General features: G+C 43.4%; 1 long non-coding RNA gene across 1 annotated transcript in view; it reads left to right on the top strand.

Annotated features, from left to right (window-relative positions):
- Positions 1-24,344, top strand: part of LOC137217939 (uncharacterized) — a 346,194-nt gene extending 321,850 nt beyond the window's left edge. The window contains exon 4 of the long non-coding RNA XR_010940338.1: positions 24,263-24,344. This is a non-coding gene — a long non-coding RNA (uncharacterized lncRNA). The remainder of the gene's footprint in view (positions 1-24,262) is intronic.
- The last annotated feature ends 258 nt before the right edge of the window (positions 24,345-24,602 follow it).

The following is a 24,602-nucleotide window of genomic DNA, read 5'->3' as shown; positions in this document are numbered from 1 at the left end:
CAGGGGACGAAAACTGAGACACATTTGAACACGTTTCCCGATCACACGGTGGATCATACTCTGGGTTCCACATGCATGTTTTAGCTGAAGGAAGAATCCCTTAAACCTGGAGAGTTGAGAACCATGGAATGGGTACATTGCAATATGACTTCAAAGGGTCTGCATTTGCTCACCGAACCTCACCAATCCTATCACTGCTGCGTTTATGCCGCTGTAAACACGCTTGATTCTCTTTCGGAGACATATAAATCCATAGGTTTTAAGATTCTTACTAGTCAGGTATATTCTTAGGCGTTTAATATGTGGTGTTGAGTCCACTTCGTTGAGCAAGCAGTAGCTCTTGTCTATTACATATTTGGCTTATGGAAAGTTATCTGTGCTAATTTCAATCTCTGGTTTTATGCAGCACCCCAACTCACCTTTCCCCTTAAGCAAGCATAAGTTGGTTTTCTACATTTGAGACCCTATTCTGTTTTGTAATTCAGTTCCTGTGTAGGCAAGTTTACATTCCGTGTATTAGTGATATCTTATGATGTTTCTTTTTCTGTGTGACTTATTTCACTTAGAATCATCGTACCTGAATCCACTCATTATGCTGCTACTGGCCTGATGACATAGATTTCATTGCTGAGTGATATTGCATTGTACGTAAGTACCACAACTTCTTTATCCATTTTTCGCTTTCTGCGATATTGAGCTTGTACCGTAAACGAGGTTCTTGTAAACAGAGCCGTTCCAAACTTTGGGGTGGCTGTGTCTTTTTGATTTTAATTTCCCTAATCTATAGGACCATAAGTGGAAGTGCCCTAGGCTCTGTTGCTTTGTTTTTTAGATGTTTCAGGAAACACCATACACTTCTCCAGAGTGGCTGTTGGCAATTTACATCCCGCCCATCAGTCTAACTAGGCTCCCAGTTCTCCATGGCCTGTCCTGCCTTTCTGGATTTTACACTTTTTTCAGATGGCCCTTTTGACCGGGGGGCAGTGAGACTTCATTGTAGTGCAGATTTCCTTTGCAAGCTTGCTTGGTTGGCCAAAAAGGGCGTATGCGTTTTTTCCTGAATATATTCAGGAAAAAACGCGTACGTCCTTTTTGGCCAAGTGCATCATTGTGGACGTTCTGCCTCTTTTCCTATGCTTTACATGCAATTCCAGTCTACCTCCTGAAATCGGTTTCCTGCAATTCTGCCCCACTTTCAAGTCCTCTTGGCAGCCTTACTTCAATATATTTTTGGACGATAGCTGTCATTTATAACTCTGCAGGTTTGTGAATGACAGTGCCCCTGAGCTCCTTTTTTCAACTGGCTTTCTTGTGAGCTGGCCGCAACACCGCAGGATTGCTTCAGGCCCTAGTGTGGTTCCGGCATGGCTCGCTGAGCCTTTGGTTAATTCCTCTTCCTGGTGGGAAATGAGAGTTAAATTTGCCCGTCCAGACACCTCCAGCTAGTCTCTCATTGGTTCTTCCTATTCCTGTTCATCTTCAGCAGAATTTGCAAATTGGGCCAAATAGGAGGTTAAAGGCACTGACTCTCCAAGTGGGGAGAGTGTTAGTAAAGTGTCTGGAATGTTGCACCCGAGTACCAGGGGACGAAATCTGAGACACATTTGAACACGTTTCCCGATCACACGGTGGATCATACTCTGGGTTCCACATGCATGTTTTAGCTGAAGGAAGAATCCCTTAAACCTGGAGAGTTGAGAACCATGGAATGGATACCATGCAATATGACTTCAAAGGGTCTGCATTTGCTCACCGAACCTCACCAATCCTATCACTGCTGCGTTTATGCCGCTGTACACACGCTTGGTTCTCTTTCGGAGACATATAAATCCATAGGTTTTAAGATTCTTACTAGTCAGGTATATTCTTAGGCGTTTAATATGGGGTGTTGAGTCCACTTCGTTGAGCAAGCAGTAGCTCTTGTCTATTACATATTTGGCTTATGGAAAGGTATCTGTGCTAATTTCAATCTCTGGTTTTATGCAGCACCCCAACTCACCTTTCCCCTTAAGCAAGCATAAGTTGGTTTTCTACATTTGAGACCCTATTCTGTTTTGTAATTCAGTTCCTGTGTAGCCAAGTTTACATTCTGTGTATTAGTGATATCTTATGATGTTTCTTTTTCTGTGTGACTTATTTCACTTAGAATCATCGTACCTGAATCCACTCATTATGCTGCTACTGGCCTGATGACATAGATTTCATTGCTGAGTGATATTGCATTGTACGTAAGTACCACAACTTCTTTATCCATTTTTCGCTTTCTGCGATATTGAACTTGTACCGTAAACGAGGTTCTTGTAAACAGAGCCGTTCCAAACTTTGGGGTGGCTGTGTCTTTTTGATTTTAATTTCCCTAATCTATAGGACCATAAGTGGAAGTGCCCTAGGCTCTGTTGCTTTGTTTTTTAGATGTTTCAGGAAACACCATACACTTCTCCAGAGTGGCTGTTGGCAATTTACATCCCGCCCATCAGTCTAAGTAGGCTCCCAGTTCTCCATGGCCTGTCCTGACTTTCTGGATTTTACACTTTTTTCAGATGGCCCTTTTGACCGGGGGGCAGTGAGACTTCATTGTAGTGCAGATTTCCTTTGCAAGCTTGCTTGGTTGGCCAAAAAGGGTGTATGCGTTTTTTCCTGAATATATTCAGGAAAAAACGCATACGTCCTTTTTGGCCAAGTGCATCATTGTGGACGTTCTGCCTCTTTTCCTATGCTTTACATGCAATTCCAGTCTACCTCCTGAAATCGGTTTCCTGCAATTCTGCCCCACTTTCAAGTCCTCTTGGCAGCCTTACTTCAATATATTTTTGGACGATAGCTGTCATTTATAACTCTGCAGGTTTGTGAATTACAGTGCCCCTGAGCTCCTTTCTTCAACTCGCTTTCTTGTGAGCTGGCCGCAACACCGCAGGATTGCTTCAGGCCCTAGTGTGGTTTCGGCATGGCTCGCTGAGCCTTTGGTTAATTCCTCTTCCTGGTGGGAAATGAGAGTTAAATTTGCCCGTCCAGACACCTCCAGCTAGTCTCTCATTGGTTCTCCCTATTCCTGTTCATTTTCCGCAGAAATTGCAAACTGGGCCAAACAGGAGTTTAAAGGCACTGACTCTCCAAGTGGGGAGAGTGTTAGTAAAGCGTCTGGAATGTTGCACCCGAGTACCAGGGGACGAAAACTGAGACACATTTGAACACGTTTCCCGATCACACGGTGGATCATACTCTGGGTTCCACATGCATGTTTTAGATGAAGGAAGAATCCCTTAAACCTGGAGAGTTGAGAACCATGGAATGGGTACCATGCAATATGACTTCAAAGGGTCTGCATTTGCTCACCGAACCTCAGCAATCCTATCACTGCTGCGTTTATGCCGCTGTAAACACACTTGATTCTCTTTCGGAGACATATAAATCCATAGGTTTTAAGATTTTTACTAGTCAGGTATATTCTTAGGCTTTTAATATGTGGTGTTGAGTCCACTTCGTTGAGCAAGCAGTAGCTCTTGTCTATTACATATTTGGCTTATGGAAAGGTATCTGTGTTAATTTCAATCTCTGGTTTTATGCAGCACCCCAACTAACCTTTCCTCGTAAGCAAGCGTAAGTTGGTTTTCTACATTTGAGACCCTATTCTGTTTTGTAATTCAGTTCCTGTGTAGCCAAGTTTACATTCCGTGTATTAGTGATACCTTATGATGTTTCTTTTTCTGTGTGACTTATTTCACTTAGAATCATCGTACCTGAATCCACTCATTATGCTGCTACTGGCCTGATGACATAGATTTCATTGCTGAGTGATATTGCATTGTACGTAAGTACCACAACTTCTTTATCCATTTTTCGCTTTCTGCGATATTGAACTTGTACCGTAAACGAGGTTCTTGTAAACAGAGCTGTCCCAAACTATGGGGTGGCTGTGTCTTTTTGATTTTAATTTCCCTAAGCTATAGGACCATAAGTGGAAGTGCCCTAGGCTCTGTTGCTTTGTTTTTTAGATATTTCAAGAAACACCATACACTTCTCCAGAGTGGCTGTTTGCAATTTACATCCCGCCCATCAGCATAAGAAGGCTCCCAGTTCTCCATGGCCTGTCCTGCCTTTCTGGATTTTACACTTTTTTCAGATGGCCCTTTTGACCGGGGGGCAGTGAGACTTCATTGTAGTGCAGATTTCCTTTGCAAGCTTGCTTGGTTGGCCAAAAAGGGCGTATGCGTTTTTTCCTGAATATATTCAGGAAAAAACGCGTACGTCCTTTTTGGCCAAGTGCATCATTGTGGACGTTCTGCCTCTTTTCCTATGCTTTACATGCAATTCCAGTCTACCTCCTGAAATCGGTTTCCTGCAATTCTGCCCCACTTTCAAGTCCTCTTGGCAGCCTTACTTCAATATATTTTTGGACGATAGCTGTCATTTATAACTCTGCAGGTTTGTGAATGACAGTGCCCCTGAGCTCCTTTTTTCAACTGGCTTTCTTGTGAGCTGGCCGCAACACCGCAGGATTGCTTCAGGCCCTAGTGTGGTTCCGGCATGGCTCGCTGAGCCTTTGGTTAATTCCTCTTCCTGGTGGGAAATGAGAGTTAAATTTGCCCGTCCAGACACCTCCAGCTAGTCTCTCATTGGTTCTTCCTATTCCTGTTCATCTTCAGCAGAATTTGCAAATTGGGCCAAATAGGAGGTTAAAGGCACTGACTCTCCAAGTGGGGAGAGTGTTAGTAAAGTGTCTGGAATGTTGCACCCGAGTACCAGGGGACGAAATCTGAGACACATTTGAACACGTTTCCCGATCACACGGTGGATCATACTCTGGGTTCCACATGCATGTTTTAGCTGAAGGAAGAATCCCTTAAACCTGGAGAGTTGAGAACCATGGAATGGATACCATGCAATATGACTTCAAAGGGTCTGCATTTGCTCACCGAACCTCACCAATCCTATCACTGCTGCGTTTATGCCGCTGTACACACGCTTGGTTCTCTTTCGGAGACATATAAATCCATAGGTTTTAAGATTCTTACTAGTCAGGTATATTCTTAGGCGTTTAATATGGGGTGTTGAGTCCACTTCGTTGAGCAAGCAGTAGCTCTTGTCTATTACATATTTGGCTTATGGAAAGGTATCTGTGCTAATTTCAATCTCTGGTTTTATGCAGCACCCCAACTCACCTTTCCCCTTAAGCAAGCATAAGTTGGTTTTCTACATTTGAGACCCTATTCTGTTTTGTAATTCAGTTCCTGTGTAGCCAAGTTTACATTCTGTGTATTAGTGATATCTTATGATGTTTCTTTTTCTGTGTGACTTATTTCACTTAGAATCATCGTACCTGAATCCACTCATTATGCTGCTACTGGCCTGATGACATAGATTTCATTGCTGAGTGATATTGCATTGTACGTAAGTACCACAACTTCTTTATCCATTTTTCGCTTTCTGCGATATTGAACTTGTACCGTAAACGAGGTTCTTGTAAACAGAGCCGTTCCAAACTTTGGGGTGGCTGTGTCTTTTTGATTTTAATTTCCCTAATCTATAGGACCATAAGTGGAAGTGCCCTAGGCTCTGTTGCTTTGTTTTTTAGATGTTTCAGGAAACACCATACACTTCTCCAGAGTGGCTGTTGGCAATTTACATCCCGCCCATCAGTCTAAGTAGGCTCCCAGTTCTCCATGGCCTGTCCTGACTTTCTGGATTTTACACTTTTTTCAGATGGCCCTTTTGACCGGGGGGCAGTGAGACTTCATTGTAGTGCAGATTTCCTTTGCAAGCTTGCTTGGTTGGCCAAAAAGGGTGTATGCGTTTTTTCCTGAATATATTCAGGAAAAAACGCATACGTCCTTTTTGGCCAAGTGCATCATTGTGGACGTTCTGCCTCTTTTCCTATGCTTTACATGCAATTCCAGTCTACCTCCTGAAATCGGTTTCCTGCAATTCTGCCCCACTTTCAAGTCCTCTTGGCAGCCTTACTTCAATATATTTTTGGACGATAGCTGTCATTTATAACTCTGCAGGTTTGTGAATTACAGTGCCCCTGAGCTCCTTTCTTCAACTCGCTTTCTTGTGAGCTGGCCGCAACACCGCAGGATTGCTTCAGGCCCTAGTGTGGTTTCGGCATGGCTCGCTGAGCCTTTGGTTAATTCCTCTTCCTGGTGGGAAATGAGAGTTAAATTTGCCCGTCCAGACACCTCCAGCTAGTCTCTCATTGGTTCTCCCTATTCCTGTTCATTTTCCGCAGAAATTGCAAACTGGGCCAAACAGGAGTTTAAAGGCACTGACTCTCCAAGTGGGGAGAGTGTTAGTAAAGCGTCTGGAATGTTGCACCCGAGTACCAGGGGACGAAAACTGAGACACATTTGAACACGTTTCCCGATCACACGGTGGATCATACTCTGGGTTCCACATGCATGTTTTAGATGAAGGAAGAATCCCTTAAACCTGGAGAGTTGAGAACCATGGAATGGGTACCATGCAATATGACTTCAAAGGGTCTGCATTTGCTCACCGAACCTCAGCAATCCTATCACTGCTGCGTTTATGCCGCTGTAAACACACTTGATTCTCTTTCGGAGACATATAAATCCATAGGTTTTAAGATTTTTACTAGTCAGGTATATTCTTAGGCTTTTAATATGTGGTGTTGAGTCCACTTCGTTGAGCAAGCAGTAGCTCTTGTCTATTACATATTTGGCTTATGGAAAGGTATCTGTGTTAATTTCAATCTCTGGTTTTATGCAGCACCCCAACTAACCTTTCCTCGTAAGCAAGCGTAAGTTGGTTTTCTACATTTGAGACCCTATTCTGTTTTGTAATTCAGTTCCTGTGTAGCCAAGTTTACATTCCGTGTATTAGTGATACCTTATGATGTTTCTTTTTCTGTGTGACTTATTTCACTTAGAATCATCGTACCTGAATCCACTCATTATGCTGCTACTGGCCTGATGACATAGATTTCATTGCTGAGTGATATTGCATTGTACGTAAGTACCACAACTTCTTTATCCATTTTTCGCTTTCTGCGATATTGAACTTGTACCGTAAACGAGGTTCTTGTAAACAGAGCTGTCCCAAACTATGGGGTGGCTGTGTCTTTTTGATTTTAATTTCCCTAAGCTATAGGACCATAAGTGGAAGTGCCCTAGGCTCTGTTGCTTTGTTTTTTAGATATTTCAAGAAACACCATACACTTCTCCAGAGTGGCTGTTTGCAATTTACATCCCGCCCATCAGCATAAGAAGGCTCCCAGTTCTCCATGGCCTGTCCTGCCTTTCTGGATTTTACACTTTTTTCAGATGGCCCTTTTGACCGGGGGGCAGTGAGACTTCATTGTAGTGCAGATTTCCTTTGCAAGCTTGCTTGGTTGGCCAAAAAGGGCGTATGCGTTTTTTCCTGAATATATTCAGGAAAAAAAGAATACGCCCTTTTTGGCCAAGTGCATCATTGTGGATGTTCTGCCTCTTTTCCTATGCTTTACATGCAATTCCAGTCTACCACCGGAAATCGTTTTACTGCAATTCTGCCCCGCTTTCAAGTCCTCTTGGCAGCCTTACTTCAATATATTTTTGGACGATAGCTGTCATTTATAACTCTGCAGGTTTGTGAATTACAGTGCCCCTGAGCTCCTTTCTTCAACTCGCTTTCTTCTGAGCTGGCCGCAACACCGCAGGATTGCTTCAGGCCCTAGTGTGATTTCGGCATGGCTCGCTGAGCCTTTGTTTAATTTCTCTTCCTGGTGGGAAATGATTGTTAAATTTGCCCGTCCAGACAGCTCGGGCTACTCTCTCATTGGTTCTCCCTATTCCTGTTCATTTTCCGCAGAAATTGCAAACTGGGCCAAACAGGAGGTTAAAGGCACTGACTCTCCAAGTGGGGAGAGTGTTAGTAAAGCATCTGGAATGTTGCACCCGAGTACCAGGGGACGAAAACTGAGACACATTTGAACACGTTTCCCGATCACACGGTGGATCATACTCTGGGTTCCACATGCATGTTTTAGCTGAAGGAAGAATCCCTTAAACCTGGAGAGTTGAGAACCATGGAATGGGTACCATGCAATATGACTTCAAAGGGTCTGCATTTGCTCACCGAACCTCACCAATCCTATCACTGCTGCGTTTATGCCGCTGTACACACGCTTGATTCTCTTTCGTAGACATATCAATCCATAGGTTTTAAGATTCTTACTAGTCAGGTATATTTTTAGGCGTTTAATATGGGGTGTTGAGTCCACTTCGTTGAGCAAGCAGTAGCTCTTGTCTATTACATATTTGGCTTATGGATAGGTATCTGTGCTAATTTCAATCTCTGGTTTTATGCAGCACCCCAACTCACCTTTCCCCTTAAGCAAGCATAAGTTGGTTTTCTACATTTGAGACCCTATTCTGTTTTGTAATTCAGTTCCTGTGTAGGCAAGTTTACATTCCGTGTATTAGTGATATCTTATGATGTTTCTTTTTCTGTGTGACTTATTTCACTTAGAATCATCGTGCCTGAATCCACTCATTATGCTGCTACTGGCCTGATGACATAGATTTCATTGCTGAGTGATATTGCATTGTACGTAAGTACCACAACTTCTTTATCCATTTTTTGCTTTCTGCGATATTGAACTTGTACGGTAAACGAGGTTCTTGTAAACAGAGCCGTTCCAAACTATGGGGTGGCTGTGTCTTTTTGATTTTAATTTCCCTAATCTATAGGACCATAAGTGGAAGTGCCCTAGGCTCTGTTGCTTTGTTTTTTAGATGTTTCAGGAAACACCATACACTTCTCCAGAGTGGCTGTTGGCAATTTACATCCCGCCCATCAGTCTAAGTAGGCTCCCAGTTCTCCACGGCCTGTCCTGACTTTCTGGATTTTACACTTTTTTCAGATGGCCCTTTTGACCGGGGGGCAGTGAGACTTCATTGTAGTGCAGATTTCCTTTGCAAGCTTGCTTGGTTGGCCAAAAAGGGCGTATGCGTTTTTTCCTGAATATATTCAGGAAAAAACGCATACGTCCTTTTTGGCCAAGTGCATCATTGTGGACGTTCTGCCTCTTTTCCTATGCTTTACATGCAATTCCAGTCTACCTCCTGAAATCGGTTTCCTGCAATTCTGCCCCACTTTCAAGTCCTCTTGGCAGCCTTACTTCAATATATTTTTGGACGATAGCTGTCATTTATAACTCTGCAGGTTTGTGAATTACAGTGCCCCTGAGCTCCTTTCTTCAACTCGCTTTCTTGTGAGCTGGCCGCAACACCGCAGGATTGCTTTAGGCCCTAGTGTGGTTTCAGCATGGCTCGCTGAGCCTTTGGTTAATTCCTCTTCCTGGTGGGAAATGAGAGTTAAATTTGCCCGTCCAGACACCTCCAGCTAGTCTCTCATTGGTTCTCCCTATTCCTGTTCATTTTCCGCAGAAATTGCAAACTGGGCCAAACAGGAGGTTAAAGGCACTGACTCTCCAAGTGGGGAGAGTGTTAGTAAAGCGTCTGGAATGTTGCACCCGAGTACCAGGGGACGAAAACTGAGACACATTTGAACACGTTTCCCGATCACACGGTGGATCATACTCTGGGTTCCACATGCATGTTTTAGATGAAGGAAGAATCCCTTAAACCTGGAGAGTTGAGAACCATGGAATGGGTACCATGCAATATGACTTCAAAGGGTCTGCTTTTGCTCACCGAACCTCAGCAATCCTATCACTGCTGCGTTTATGCCGCTGTAAACACACTTGATTCTCTTTCGGAGACATATAAATCCATAGGTTTTAAGATTTTTACTAGTCAGGTATATTCTTAGGCTTTTAATATGTGGTGTTGAGTCCACTTCATTGAGCAAGCAGTAGCTCTTGTCTATTACATATTTGGCTTATGGAAAGGTATCTGTGTTAATTTCAATCTCTGGTTTTATGCAGCACCCCAACTAACCTTTCCTCGTAAGCAAGCGTAAGTTGGTTTTCTACATTTGAGACCCTATTCTGTTTTGTAATTCAGTTCCTGTGTAGCCAAGTTTACATTCCGTGTATTAGTGATACCTTATGATGTTTCTTTTTCTGTGTGACTTATTTCACTTAGAATCATCGTACCTGAATCCACTCATTATGCTGCTACTGGCCTGATGACATACATTTCATTGCTGAGTGATATTGCATTGTACGTAAGTACCACAACTTCTTTATCCATTTTTCGCTTTCTGCGATATTGAACTTGTACCGTAAACGAGGTTCTTGTAAACAGAGCTGTCCCAAACTATGGGGTGGCTGTGTCTTTTTGATTTTAATTTCCCTAAGCTATAGGACCATAAGTGGAAGTGCCCTAGGCTCTGTTGCTTTGTTTTTTAGATATTTCAAGAAACACCATACACTTCTCCAGAGTGGCTGTTTGCAATTTACATCCCGCCCATCAGCATAAGAAGGCTCCCAGTTCTCCATGGCCTGTCCTGCCTTTCTGGATTTTACACTTTTTTCAGATGGCCCTTTTGACCGGGGGGCAGTGAGACTTCATTGTAGTGCAGATTTCCTTTGCAAGCTTGCTTGGTTGGCCAAAAAGGGCGTATGCGTTTTTTCCTGAATATATTCAGGAAAAAACGCATATGCCCTTTTTGGCCAAGTGCATCATTGAGGACGTTCTGCCTCTTTTCCTATGCTTTACATGCAATTCCAGTCTACCTCCTGAAATCGGTTTCCTGCAATTCTGCCCCGCTTTCAAGTCCTCTTGGCAGCCTTACTTCAATATATTTTTGGACGATAGCTGTCATTTATAACTCTGCAGGTTTGTGAATTACAGGGCCCCTGAGCTCCTTTCTTCAACTCGCTTTCTTGTGAGCTGGCCGCAACACCGCAGGATTGCTTCAGGCCCTAGTGTGGTTCCGGCATGGCACGCTGAGCCTTTGGTTAATTCCTCTTCCTGGTGGGAAATGAGAGTTAAATTTGCCCGTCCAGACACCCCCAGCTAGTCTGTCATTGGTTCTCCCTATTCCTGTTCATTTTCCGCAGAAATTGCAAACTGGGCCAAACAGGAGGTTAAAGGCACTGACTCTCCAAGTGGGGAGAGTGTTCGTAAAGCATCTGGCATGTTGCACCCGACTACCAGGGGACGAAAACTGAGACACATTTGAACACGTTTCCCGATCACACGGTGGATCATACTCTGGGTTCCACATGCATGTTTTAGCTGAAGGAAGAATCCCTTAAACCTGGAGAGTTGAGACCCATGGAATGGGTACCATGCAATATGACATCAAAGGGTCTGCATTTGCTCACCAATCCTCACCAATCCTATCACTGTTGCGTTTATGCCGCTGTACACACGCTTGATTCTGTTTCAGAGACATATAAATCCATAGGGTTTAAGATTCTTACTAGTCAGGTATATTCTTAGGCGTTTAATATGGGGTGTTGAGTCCACTTCGTTGAGCAAGCAGTAGCTCTTGCCTATTAGATATTTGGCTTATGGAAAGGTATCTGTGCTAATTTCAATCTCTGGTTTTATGCAACACCCCAACTCACCTTTCCGCTTAAGCAAGCATAAGTTGGTTTTCTACATTTGAGACCCTATTCTGTTTTGTAATTAAGTTCCTGTGTAGCCAAGTTTACATTCCGTGTATTAGTGATATCTTATGATGTTTCTTTTTCTGTGTGACTTATTTCAATTAGAATCATCGTACCTGAATCCACTCATTATGCTGCTACGGGCCTGATGACATAGATTTCATTGCTGAGTGATATTGCATTGTACGTAAGTACCACAACTTTTTTATCCATTTTTCGCATTCTGCGATATTGAACTTGTACCGTAAACGAGGTTCTTGTAAACAGAGCTGTCCCAAACTTTGGGGTGGCTGTGTCTTTTTGATTTTAATTTCCCTAATCTATAGGACCATAAGTGGAAGTGCCCTAGGCTCTGTTGCTTGTTTTTTAGATGTTTCAGGAAACACCATACACTTCTCCAGAGTGGCTGTTGGCAATTTACATCCCGCCCATCAGCATAAGAAGGCTCCCAGTTCTCCATGGCCTGTCCTGCCTTTCTGGATTTTACACTTTTTTCAGATGGCCCTTTTGAACGGGGGGCAGTGAGACTTCATTGTAGTGCAGATTTCCTTTGCAAGCTTGCTTGGTGGGCCAAAAAGGGTGTCTGCGTTTTTTCCTGTGTATATTCAGGAAAAAACGCATACGCCCTTTTTGGCCAAGTGCATCATTGAGGACGTTCTGCCTCTTTTCCTATGCTTTACATGCATTTCCAGTCTACCTCCTGAAATCGGTTTCCTGCAATTCTGCCCCGCTTTCAAGTCCTCTTGGCAGCCTTACTTCAATATATTTTTGGACGATAGCTGTCATTTATAACTCTGCAGGTTTGTGAATTACAGGGCCCCTGAGTTCCTTTCTTCAACTCGCTTTCTTGTGAGCTGGCCGCAACACCGCAGGATTGCTTCAGGCCCTAGTGTGGTTCCGGCATGGCACGCTGAGCCTTTGGTTAATTCCTCTTCCTGGTGGGAAATGAGAGTTAAATTTGCCCGTCCAGACTCCTCCAGCTAGTCTCTCATTGGTTCTCCCTATTCCTGTTCATTTTCCGCAGAAATTGCAAACTGGGCCAAACAGGAGGTTAAAGGCACTGACTCTCCAAGTGGGGAGAGTGTTAGTAAAGCGTCTGGAATGTTGCACCCGAGTACCAGGGGATGAAAACTGAGACATATTTGAACACGTTTCCCGATCACACGTTGGATCATACTCTGGGTTCCACATGCATGTTTTAGCTGAAGGAAGAATCCCTTAAACCTGAAGAGTTGAGAACCATGGAATGGGAACCCTGCAATATGACTTCAAAGGATCTGCATTTGCTCACCGAACCTCACCAATCCTATCACTGTTGCATTTATGCCGCTGTACACATGCTTGATTCTCTTTCAGAGACATATAAATCCATAGGTTTTAAGATTCTTACTAGTCAGGTATATTCTTAGGCGTTTAATATGGGGTGTTGAGTCCACTTCGTTGAGCAAGCAGTAGCTCTTGCCTATTACATATTTGGCTTATGGAAAGGTATCTGTGCTAATTTCTATCTCTGGTTTTATGCAGCACCCCAACTCACCTTTCCCCTTAAGCAAGCATAAGTTGGTTTTCTACATTTGAGACCCTATTCTGTTTTGTAATTCAGTTCCTGTGTAACCAAGTTTACATTCCGTGTATTAGTGATATCTTATGATGTTTCTTTTTCTGTGTGACTTATTTCACTTAGAATCATCGTACCTGAATCCACTCATTATGCTGCTACTGGCCTGATGACATACATTTCATTGCTGAGTGATATTGCATTGTACGTAAGTACCACAGCTTCTTTATCCATTTTTCACTTTCTGCGATATTGAACTTGTACCGTAAACGAGGTTCTTGTAAACAGAGCTGTCCCAAACTTTGGGGTGGCTGTGTCTTTTTCATTTTAATTTCCCTAATCTATAGGACCATAAGTGGAAGTGCCCTAGGCTCTGTTGCTTGTTTTTTAGATGTTTCAGGAAACACCATACACTTCTCCAGAGTGGCTGTTTGCAATTTACATCCCGCCCATCAGCATAAGAAGGCTCCCTGTTCTCCATGGCCTGTCCTGCCTTTCTGGATTTTACACTTTTTTCAGATGGCCCTTTTGACCGGGGGGCAGTGAGACTTCATTGTAGTGCAGATTTCCTTTGCAAGCTTGCTTGGTGGGCCAAAAAGGGTGTCTGCGTTTATTCCTGAGTATATTCAGGAAAAAACGCATACGCCCTTTTTGGCCAAGTGCATCATTGAGGACGTTCTGCCTCTTTTCCTATGCTTTACATGCAATTCCAGTCTACCTCCTGAAATCGGTTTCCTGCAATTCTGCCCCGCTTTCAAGTCCTCTTGGCAGCCTTACTTCAATATATTTTTGGACGATAGCTGTCATTTATAACTCTGCAGGTTTGTGAATTACAGGGCCCCTGAGTTCCTTTCTTCAACTCGCTTTCTTGTGAGCTGGCCGCAACACCGCAGGATTGCTTCAGGCCCTAGTGTGGTTCCGGCATGGCACGCTGAGCCTTTGGTTAATTCCTCTTCCTGGTGGGAAATGAGAGTTAAATTTGCCCGTCCAGACTCCTCCAGCTAGTCTCTCATTGGTTCTCCCTATTCCTGTTCATTTTCCGCAGAAATTGCAAACTGGGCCAAACAGGAGGTTAAAGGCACTGACTCTCCAAGTGGGGAGAGTGTTAGTAAAGCGTCTGGAATGTTGCACCCGAGTACCACGGGATGAAAACTGAGACATATTTGAACACGTTTCCCGATCACACGTTGGATCATACTCTGGGTTCCACATGCATGTTTTAGCTGAAGGAAGAATCCCTTAAACCTGAAGAGTTGAGAACCATGGAATGGGAACCCTGCAATATGACTTCAAAGGGTCTGCATTTGCTCACCGAACCTCACCAATCCTATCACTGTTGCATTTATGCCGCTGTACACATGCTTGATTCTCTTTCAGAGACATATAAATCCATAGGTTTTAAGATTCTTACTAGTCAGGTATATTCTTAGGCGTTTAATATGGGGTGTTGAGTCCACTTCGTTGAGCAAGCAGTAGCTCTTGTCTATTACATATTTGGCTTATGGAAAGGTATCTGTGCTAATTTCAATCTCTGGTTTTATGCAGCACCCCAACTCACCTTTCCCCTTAAGCAAGCATAAGTTGGTTTTCTACATTTGAGACCCTATTCTGTTTTGTAATTCAGTTCCTGTGTAGGCAAGTTTACATTCCGTGTATTAGTGATATCTTATGATGTTTCTTTTTCTGTGTGACTTATTTCACTTAGAATCATCGTACCTGAATCCACTCATTATGCTGCTACTGGCCTGATGACATAGATTTCATTGCTGAGTGATATTGCATTGTACGTAAGTACCACAACTTCTTTATCCATTTTTCGCTTTCTGCGATATTGAACTTGTACCGTAACCGAGGTTCTTGTAAACAGAGCCGTCCCAAACTTTGGGGTGGCTGTGTCTTTTTGATTTTAATTTCCCTAATCTATAGGACCATAAGTGGAAGTGCTCTAGGCTCTGTTGCTTTGTTTTTTAGATGTTTTAGGAAACGCCATACACTTCTCCAGAGTGGCTGTTGGCAATTTACATCCCGCCCGTCAGTCTAACTAGGCTCCCAGTTCTCCATGGCCTGTCCTGCCTTTCTGGATTTTACACTTTTTTCAGATGGCCCTTTTGACCGGGGGGCAGTGAGACTTCATTGTAGTGCAGATTTCCTTTGCAAGCTTGCTTGGTTGGCCAAAAAGGGCGTATGCGTTTTTTCCTGAATATATTCAGGAAAAAACGCATACGCCCTTTTTGGCCAAGTGCATCATTGAGGACGTTCTGCCTCTTTTCCTATGCTTTACATGCAATTCCAGTCTACCTCCTGAAATCGGTTTCCTGCAATTCTGCCCCGCTTTCAAGTCCTCTTGGCAGCCTTACTTCAATATATTTTTGGACGATAGCTGTCATTTATAACTCTGCAGGTTTGTGAATTACAGGGCCCCTGAGCTCCTTTCTTCAACTCGCTTTCTTGTGAGCTGGCCGCAACACCGCAGGATTGCTTCAGGCCCTAGTGTGGTTCCGGCATGGCACGCTGAGCCTTTGGTTAATTCCTCTTCCTGGTGGGAAATGAGAGTTAAATTTGCCCGTCCAGACACCCCCAGCTAGTCTGTCATTGGTTCTCCCTATTCCTGTTCATTTTCCGCAGAAATTGCAAACTGGGCCAAACAGGAGTTTAAAGGCACTGACTCTCCAAGTGGGGAGAGTGTTCGTAAAGCGTCTGGAATGTTGCACCCGAGTACCAGGGGACGAAAACTGAGACACATTTGAACACGTTTCCCGATCACACGGTGGATCATACTCTGGGTTCCACATGCATGTTTTAGCTGAAGGAAGAATCCCTTAAACCTGGATAGTTGAGACCCATGGAATGGGTAAAATGCAATATGACATCAAAGGGTCTGCATTTGGTCACCAATCCTCACCAATCCTATCACTGTTGCGTTTATGCCGCTGTACACACGCTTGATTCTGTTTCGGAGACATATAAATCCATAGGTTTTAAGATTCTTACTAGTCAGGTATATTCTTAGGCGTTTAATATGGGGTTTTGAGTCCACTTCGTTGAGCAAGCAGTAGCTCTTGCCTATTACATATTTGGCTTATGGAAAGGTATCTGTGCTAATTTCAATCTCTGGTTTTATGCAGCACCCCAACTCACCTTTCCGCTTAAGCAAGCATAAGTTGGTTTTCTACATTTGAGACCCTATTCTGTTTTGTAATTCAGTTTCTGTGTAGCCAAGTTTACATTCCGTGTATTAGTGATATCTTATGATGTTTCTTTTTCTGTGTGACTTATTTCAATTAGAATCATCGTACCTGAATCCACTCATTATGCTGCTACGGGCCTGATGACATAGATTTCATTGCTGAGTGATATTGCATTGTACGTAAGTACCACAACTTTTTTATCCATTTTTCGCATTCTGCGATATTGAACTTGTACCGTAAACGAGGTTCTTGTAAACAGAGCTGTCCCAAACTTTGGGGTGGCTGTGTCTTTTTGATTTTAATTTCCCTAATCTATAGGACCATAAGTGGAAGTGCCCTAGGCTCTGTTGCTTGTTTTTTAGATGTTTCAGGAAACACCATACACTTCTCCAGAGTGGCTGTTGGCAATTTACATCCCGCCCATCAGCATAAGAAGGCTCCCAGTTCTCCATGGCCTGTCCTGCCTTTCTGGATTTTACACTTTTTTCAGATGGCCCTTTTGAACGGGGGGCAGTGAGACTTCATTGTAGTGCAGATTTCCTTTGCAAGCTTGCTTGGTGGGCCAAAAAGGGTGTCTGCGTTTTTTCCTGTGTATATTCAGGAAAAAACGCATACGCCCTTTTTGGCCAAGTGCATCATTGAGGACGTTCTGCCTCTTTTCCTATGCTTTACATGCAATTCCAGTCTACCTCCTGAAATCGGTTTCCTGCAATTCTGCCCCGCTTTCAAGTCCTCTTGGCAGCCTTACTTCAATATATTTTTGGACAATAGCTGTCATTTATAACTCTGCAGGTTTGTGAATTACAGGGCCCCTGAGTTCCTTTCTTCAACTCGCTTTCTTGTGAGCTGGCCGCAACACCGCAGGATTGCTTCAGGCCCTAGTGTGGTTCCGGCATGGCACGCTGAGCCTTTGGTTAATTCCTCTTCCTGGTGGGAAATGAGAGTTAAATTTGCCCGTCCAGACTCCTCCAGCTAGTCTCTCATTGGTTCTCCCTATTCCTGTTCATTTTCCGCAGAAATTGCAAACTGGGCCAAACAGGAGGTTAAAGGCACTGACTCTCCAAGTGGGGAGAGTGTTAGTAAAGCGTCTGGAATGTTGCACCCGAGTACCAGGGGATGAAAACTGAGACATATTTGAACACGTTTCCCGATCACACGTTGGATCATACTCTGGGTTCCACATGCATGTTTTAGCTGAAGGAAGAATCCCTTAAACCTGAAGAGTTGAGAACCATGGAATGGGAACCCTGCAATATGACTTCAAAGGGTCTGCATTTGCTCACCGAACCTCAACAATCCTATCACTGTTGCATTTATGCCGCTGTACACATGCTTGATTCTCTTTCAGAGACATATAAATCCATAGGTTTTAAGATTCTTACTAGTCAGGTATATTCTTAGGCGTTTTATATGGGGTGTTGAGTCCACTTCGTTGAGCAAGCAGTAGCTCTTGCCTATTACATATTTGGCTTATGGAAAGGTATCTGTGCTAATTTCAATCTCTGGTTTTATGCAGCACCCCAACTCACCTTTCCCCTTAAGCAAGCATAAGTTGGTTTTCTACATTTGAGACCCTATTCTGTTTTGTAATTCAGTTCCTGTGTAACCAAGTTTACATTCCGTGTATTAGTGATATCTTATGATGTTTCTTTTTCTGTGTGACTTATTTCACTTAGAATCATCGTACCTGAATCCACTCATTATGCTGCTACTGGCCTGATGACATACATTTCATTGCTGAGTGATATTGCATTGTACGTAAGTACCACAACTTCTTTATCTATTTTTCGCTTTCTGTGATATTGAACTTGTACCGTAAACGAGGTTCTTGTAAGCAGTGCCATCCCAAACTTTGTGGTGGCTGTGTCTTTTTGATTTTAATTTCCCTAAGCTATAGGACCATAAGTGGAAGTGCCCTAGGCTCTGTTGCTTTGTTTTTTAGATGTTTCAGGAAACACCATACACTTCTCCAGAGTGGCTGTTTGCAATTTACATCCCGCCCATCAGCATAAGAAGGCTCCCAGTTCTCCATGGCCTGTCCTGCCTTTCTGGATTTTACACTTTTTTCAGATGGCCCTTTTGACCGGGGGGCAGTGAGACTTCATTGTAGTGCAGATTTCCTTGGCAAGCTTGCTTGGTTGGCCAAAAAGGGCGTTTGCATTATTTCCTGAATATATTCAGGAAAAAACGCATACGCCCTTTTTGGCCAAGTGCATCATTGTGGACGTTCTGCCTCTTTTCCTATGCTTTACATGCAATTCCAGTCTACCTCCTGAAATCGGTTTCCTGCAATTCTGCCCCACTTTCAAGTCCTCTTGGCAGCCTTACTTCAATATATTTTTGGACGATAGCTGTCATTTATAACTCTGCAGGTTTGTGAATTACAGTGCCCCTGAGCTCCTTTCTTCAACTCGCTTTCTTGTGAGCTGGCCGCAACACCGCAGGATTGCTTAAGGCCCTAGTGTGGTTTCGGCATGGCTCGCTGAGCCTTTGGTTAATTCCTCTTCCTGGTGGGAAATGAGAGTTAAATTTGCCCGTCCAGACACCTCCAGCTAGTCTCTCATTGGTTCTCCCTATTCCTGTTCATTTTCCGCAGAAATTGCAAACTGGGCCAAACAGGAGTTTAAAGGCACTGACTCTCCAAGTGGGGAGAGTGTTAGTAAAGCGTCTGGAATGTTGCACCCGAGTACCAGGGGATGAAAACTGAGACACATTTGAACACGTTTCCCGATCACACGGTGGATCATACTCTGGGTTCCACATGCATGTTTTAGATGAAGGAAGAATCCCTTAAACCTGGAGAGTTGAGAACCATGGAATGGGTACCATGCAATATGACTTCAAAGGGTCTGCTTTTGCTCACCGAACCTCAGCAATCCTATCACTGCTGCGTTTATGCCGCTGTAAACACACTTGATTCTCTTTCGGAGACATATAAATCCATAGGTTTTAAGATTTTTACTAGTCAGGTATATTCTTAGGCTTTTAATATGTGGTGTTGAGTCCACTTCATTGAGCAAGCAGTAGCTCTTGTCTATTACATATTTGGCTTATGGAAAGGTATCTGTGCTAATTTCAATCTCTGGTTTTATGCAGCACCCCAACTCACCTTTCCGCTTAAGCAAGCATAAGTTGGTTTTCTACATTTGAGACCCTATTCTGTTTTGTAATTCAGTTTCTGTGTAGCCAAGTTTACATTCCGTGTATTAGTGATATCTTATGATGTTTCTTTTTCTGTGTGACTTATTTCAATTAGAATCATCGTACCTGAATCCACTCATTATGCTGCTACGGGCCTGATGACATAGATTTCATTGCTGAGTGATATTGCATTGTACGTAAGTACCACAACTTTTTTATCCATTTTTCGCATTCTGCGATATTGAACTTGTACCGTAAACGAGGTTCTTGTAAACAGAGCTGTCCCAAACTTTGGGGTGGCTGTGTCTTTTTGATTTTAATTTCCCTAATCTATAGGACCATAAGTGGAAGTGCCCTAGGCTCTGTTGCTTGTTTTTTAGATGTTTCAGGAAACACCATACACTTCTCCAGAGTGGCTGTTGGCAATTTACATCCCGCCCATCAGCATAAGAAGGCTCCCAGTTCTCCATGGCCTGTCCTGCCTTTCTGGATTTTACACTTTTTTCAGATGGCCCTTTTGAACGGGGGGCAGTGAGACTTCATTGTAGTGCAGATTTCCTTTGCAAGCTTGCTTGGTGGGCCAAAAAGGGTGTCTGCGTTTTTTCCTGTGTATATTCAGGAAAAAACGCATACGCCCTTTTTGGCCAAGTGCATCATTGAGTACGTTCTGACTCTTTTCCTATGCTTTACATGCAATTCCAGTCTACCTCCTGAAATCGGTTTCCTGCAATTCTGCCCCGCTTTCAAGTCCTCTTGGCAGCCTTACTTCAATATATTATTGGACGATAGCTGTCATTTATAACTCTGCAGGTTTGTGAATTACAGGGCCCCTGAGTTCCTTTCTTCAACTCGCTTTCTTGTGAGCTGGCCGCAACACTGCAGGATTGCTTCAGGCCCTAGTGTGGTTCCGGCATGGCACGCTGAGCCTTTGGTTAATTCCTCTTCCTGGTGGGAAATGAGAGTTAAATTTGCCCGTCCAGACACCCCCAGCTAGTCTGTCATTGGTTCTCCCTATTCCTGTTCATTTTCCGCAGAAATTGCAAACTGGGCCAAACAGGAGGTTAAAGGCACTGACTCTCCAAGTGGGGAGAGTGTTCGTAAAGCATCTGGCATGTTGCACCCGACTACCAGGGGACGAAAACTGAGACACATTTGAACACGTTTCCCGATCACACGGTGGATCATACTCTGGGTTCCACATGCATGTTTTAGCTGAAGGAAGAATCCCTTAAACCTGGAGAGTTGAGACCCATGGAATGGGTACCATGCAATATGACATCAAAGGGTCTGCATTTGGTCCCCAATCCTCACCAATCCTATCACTGTTGCGTTTATGCCGCTGTACACACGCTTGATTCTGTTTCAGAGACATATAAATCCATAGGGTTTAAGATTCTTACTAGTCAGGTATATTCTTCGGCGTTTAATATGGGGTGTTGAGTCCACTTCGTTGAGCAAGCAGTAGCTCTTGTCTATTACATATTTGGCTTATGGAAAGGTATCTGTGTTAATTTCAATCTCTGGTTTTATGCAGCACCCCAACTCACCTTTCCCCTTAAGCAAGCATAAGTTGGTTTTCTACATTTGAGACCCTATTCTGTTTTGTAATTCAGTTCCTGTGTAGCCAAGTTTACATTCCGTGTATTAGTGATATCTTATGATGTTTCTTTTTCTGTGTGACATATTTCACTTAGAATCATCGTACCTGAATCCACTCATTATGCTGCTATGGGCCTGATGACATAGATTTCATTGCTGAGTGATATTGCATTGTACGTTAGTACCACAACTTCGTTATCCATTTTTCTCTTTCTGCGATATTGAACTTGTACCGTAAACGAGGTTCTTGTAAACAGAGCCGTCCCAAACTTTGGGGTGGCTGTGTCTTTTTGATTTTAATTTCCCTAAGCTATAGGACCATAAGTGGAAGTGCCCTAGGCTCTGTTGCTTTGTTTTTTAGATGTTTCAGGAAACACCATACATTTCTCCGGAGTGGCTGTTGGCAGTTTACATCTCTCCCATCAGCATAACAAGGCTCCCAGTTCTCCATGGACTTTTCTGCCTTTCTGGATTTTACACTTTTTTCAGATGGCCCTTTTGACCGGGGGTCAGTGAGACTTCATTGTAGTGCAGATTTCCATTGCAAGCTTGCTTGGTTGGCCAAAAAGGGCGTATGCGTTTTTTCCTGAATATATTCAGGAAAAAATGCATACGCCCTTTTTGGCCAAGTGCATCATTGTGGACGTTCTGCCTCTATTCCTATGCTTTACATGCAATTCCAGTCTACCTCCTGAAATCGGTTTCCTGCAATTCTGACCCGCTTTCAAGTCCTCTTGGCAGCCTTACTTCAATATATTTTTGGACGATAGCTGTCATGTATAACTCTGCAGGTTTGTGAATTACAGGGCCCCTGAGCTCCTTTCTTCAACTCGCTTTCTTGTGAGCTGGCCACAACACCGCAGGATTGTTTCAGGCCCTAGTGTGGTTCCGGCATGGCTCGCTGAGCCTTTGGTTAATTCCTCTTCTTGGTGGGAAATGAGAGTTTAATTTGCCCGTCCAGACTCCTCCAGCTAGTCTCTCATGTGTTCTCCCTATTCCTGTTCATTTTCCGCAGAAATTGCAAACTGGGCCAAACAGGAGGTTAAAGGCACTGTCTCTCCAAGTGGGGAGAGTGTTAGTAAAGCGTCTGGAATGTTGCACCCGAGTACCAGGGGACGAAAACTGAGACAGATTTGAACACGTTTCCCGATCACACGTTGTATCATACTCTGGGTTCCTCATGCATGTTTTACCTGAAGGAAGAATCCCTTAAACCTGGAGAGTTGAGAACCATGGAATGGGTACCATGCAATATGACTTCAAAGGGTCTTCATTTGCTCACCGAACCTCACCAATCCTATCACTGCTGCGTTTATGCCGCTGTACACACGCTTGATTCTCTTTCGGAGACATATATATCCATAGGTTTTAAGATTCTTACTAGTCAGGTATATTCTTAGGCGTTTAATATGGGGTGTTGAGTCCCCTTCGTTGAGCAAGCAGTAGCTCTTGTCTATTACATATTTGTCTTATGGAAAGGTATCTGTGTTAATTTCAATCTCTGGTTTTATGCAGCACCCCAACTCACCTTTCCCCTTAAGCAAGCATAAGTTGGTTTTCTACATTTGAGACCCTATTCTGTTTTGTAATTCAGTTCCTATGTAGACAAGTTTACATTCTGTGTATTAGTGATATCTTATGATGTTTCTTTTTCTGTGTGACTTATTTCACTTAGAATCATCGTACCTGAATACACTCAATATGCTGCTACTGGCCTGATGACATAGATTTCATTGCTGAGTGATATTGCATTGTACGTAAGTACCACAACTTCTTTATCCATTTTTCGCTTTCTGCGATATTGAACTTGTACCGTAAATGAGGTTTTTGTAAACAGAGCCATCCCAAACTTTGGGGTGGCTGTGTCTTTTTGATTTTAATTTCCCTAAGCTATAGGACCATAAGTGGAAGTGCCCTAGGCTCTGTTGCTTTGTTTTTTAGATGTTTCAGGAAACACCATACACTTCTCCAGAGTGGCTGTTGGCAATTTACATCACGCCCATTGGCATAACAAAACTCCCAGTTCTCCATGGCCTGTCCTGCCTTTCTGGATTTTACACTTTTTTCAGATTGCCCTTTTGACCGGGGAGCTGTGAGACTTCATTGTAGTGCAGATTTCCTTTGCAAGCTTGCTTGGTTGGCCAAAAAGGGCATATGCGTTTTTTCCTGAATATATTCAGGAAAAAACGCATACGCCCTTTTTGGCCAAGTGCATCATTGTGGACGTTCTGCCTCTTTTCCTATGCTTTTCATGCAATTCCAGTCTACCTCCTGAATTCGGTTTCCTGCAATTCTGCCCCACTTTCAAGTCCTCTTGGCAGCCTTACTTCAATATATTTTTGGACGATAGCTTTCATTTATAACTCTGCAGGTTTGTGAATTACAGGGCCCCTGAGTTCCTTTCTTCAACTCGCTTTCCTGTGAGCTGGCCACAACACTGCAGGATTGCTTCAGGCCCTAGTGTGGTACCGGCATGGCACGCTGAGCCTTTGGTTAATTCCTCTTCCTGGTGGGAAATGAGAGTTAAATTTGCCCGTCCAGACACCTCCAGCTAGTCTCTCATTGGTTCTCCCTATTCCTGTTCATTTTCCACAGAAATTGCAAACGGGGCCAAACAGGAGGTTAAAGGCACTGACTCTCCAAGTGGGGAGAGTGTTAGTAAAGCGTCTGGAATGTTGCACCCGAGTACAAGGGGAAGAAACCTGAGACACATTTGAACACGTTTCCCGATCACTCGGTGGATCATATTCTGGGTTCCACATGCATGTTTTAGCTGAAGGAAGAATCCCTTAAACCTGGAGAGTTGAGAACCATGGAATGGGTACCATGCAATATGACTTCAAAGGGTCTGCATTTGCTCACCGAACCTCACCAATCTTATCACTGCTGCGTTTATGCCGCTGTACACACGCTTGATTCTCTTTCGGAGACATATAAATCCATAGGTTTTAAGATTCTTACTAGTCAGGTATATTCTTAGGCGTTTAATATGGGGTGTTGAGTCCACTTCATTGAGCAAGCAGTAGCTCTTGTCTATTACATATTTGGCTTATGGAAAGGTATCTGTGCTAATTTCAATCTCTGGTTTTATGCAGCACCCCAACTCACCTTTCCCCTTAAGCAAGCATAAGATGGTTTTCTACATTTGAGACCCTATTCTGTTTTGTAATTCAGTTCCTGTGTAGCCAAGTTTACATTCCGTGTATTAGTGATATCTTATGATGTTTGTTTTTTTGTGTGACTTATTTCACTTAGAATCATCATACCTGAATCCACTCATTATGCTGCTATGGGCCTGATGACATAGATTTATTTGCTGAGTGATATTGCATTGTACGTTAGTACCACAACTTCTTTATCCATTTTTCGCTTTCTGTGATATTGAACTTGTACCGTAAATGAGGTTCCTGTAAACAGAGCCGTCCCAAATTTTGGGGTGGCTGTGTCTTTTTGATTTTAATTTCCCTAAGCTATAGGACCATAAGTGGAAGTGCCCTAGGCTCTGTTGCTTTGTTTTTTAGATGTTTCAGGAAACACCATACACTTCTCCAGAGTGGCTGTTGGCAATTTACATCCCGCCCATCAGCCTAACTAG

This window comes from Pseudorca crassidens (genome assembly GCF_039906515.1).
Source record: "Pseudorca crassidens isolate mPseCra1 chromosome 1 unlocalized genomic scaffold, mPseCra1.hap1 SUPER_1_unloc_8, whole genome shotgun sequence".
NCBI lineage: Eukaryota > Metazoa > Chordata > Mammalia > Artiodactyla > Delphinidae > Pseudorca > Pseudorca crassidens.
The sequence above is the reverse complement of the archived record's forward strand: the minus strand, read 5'-3'. Positions and strand labels throughout refer to the sequence as shown.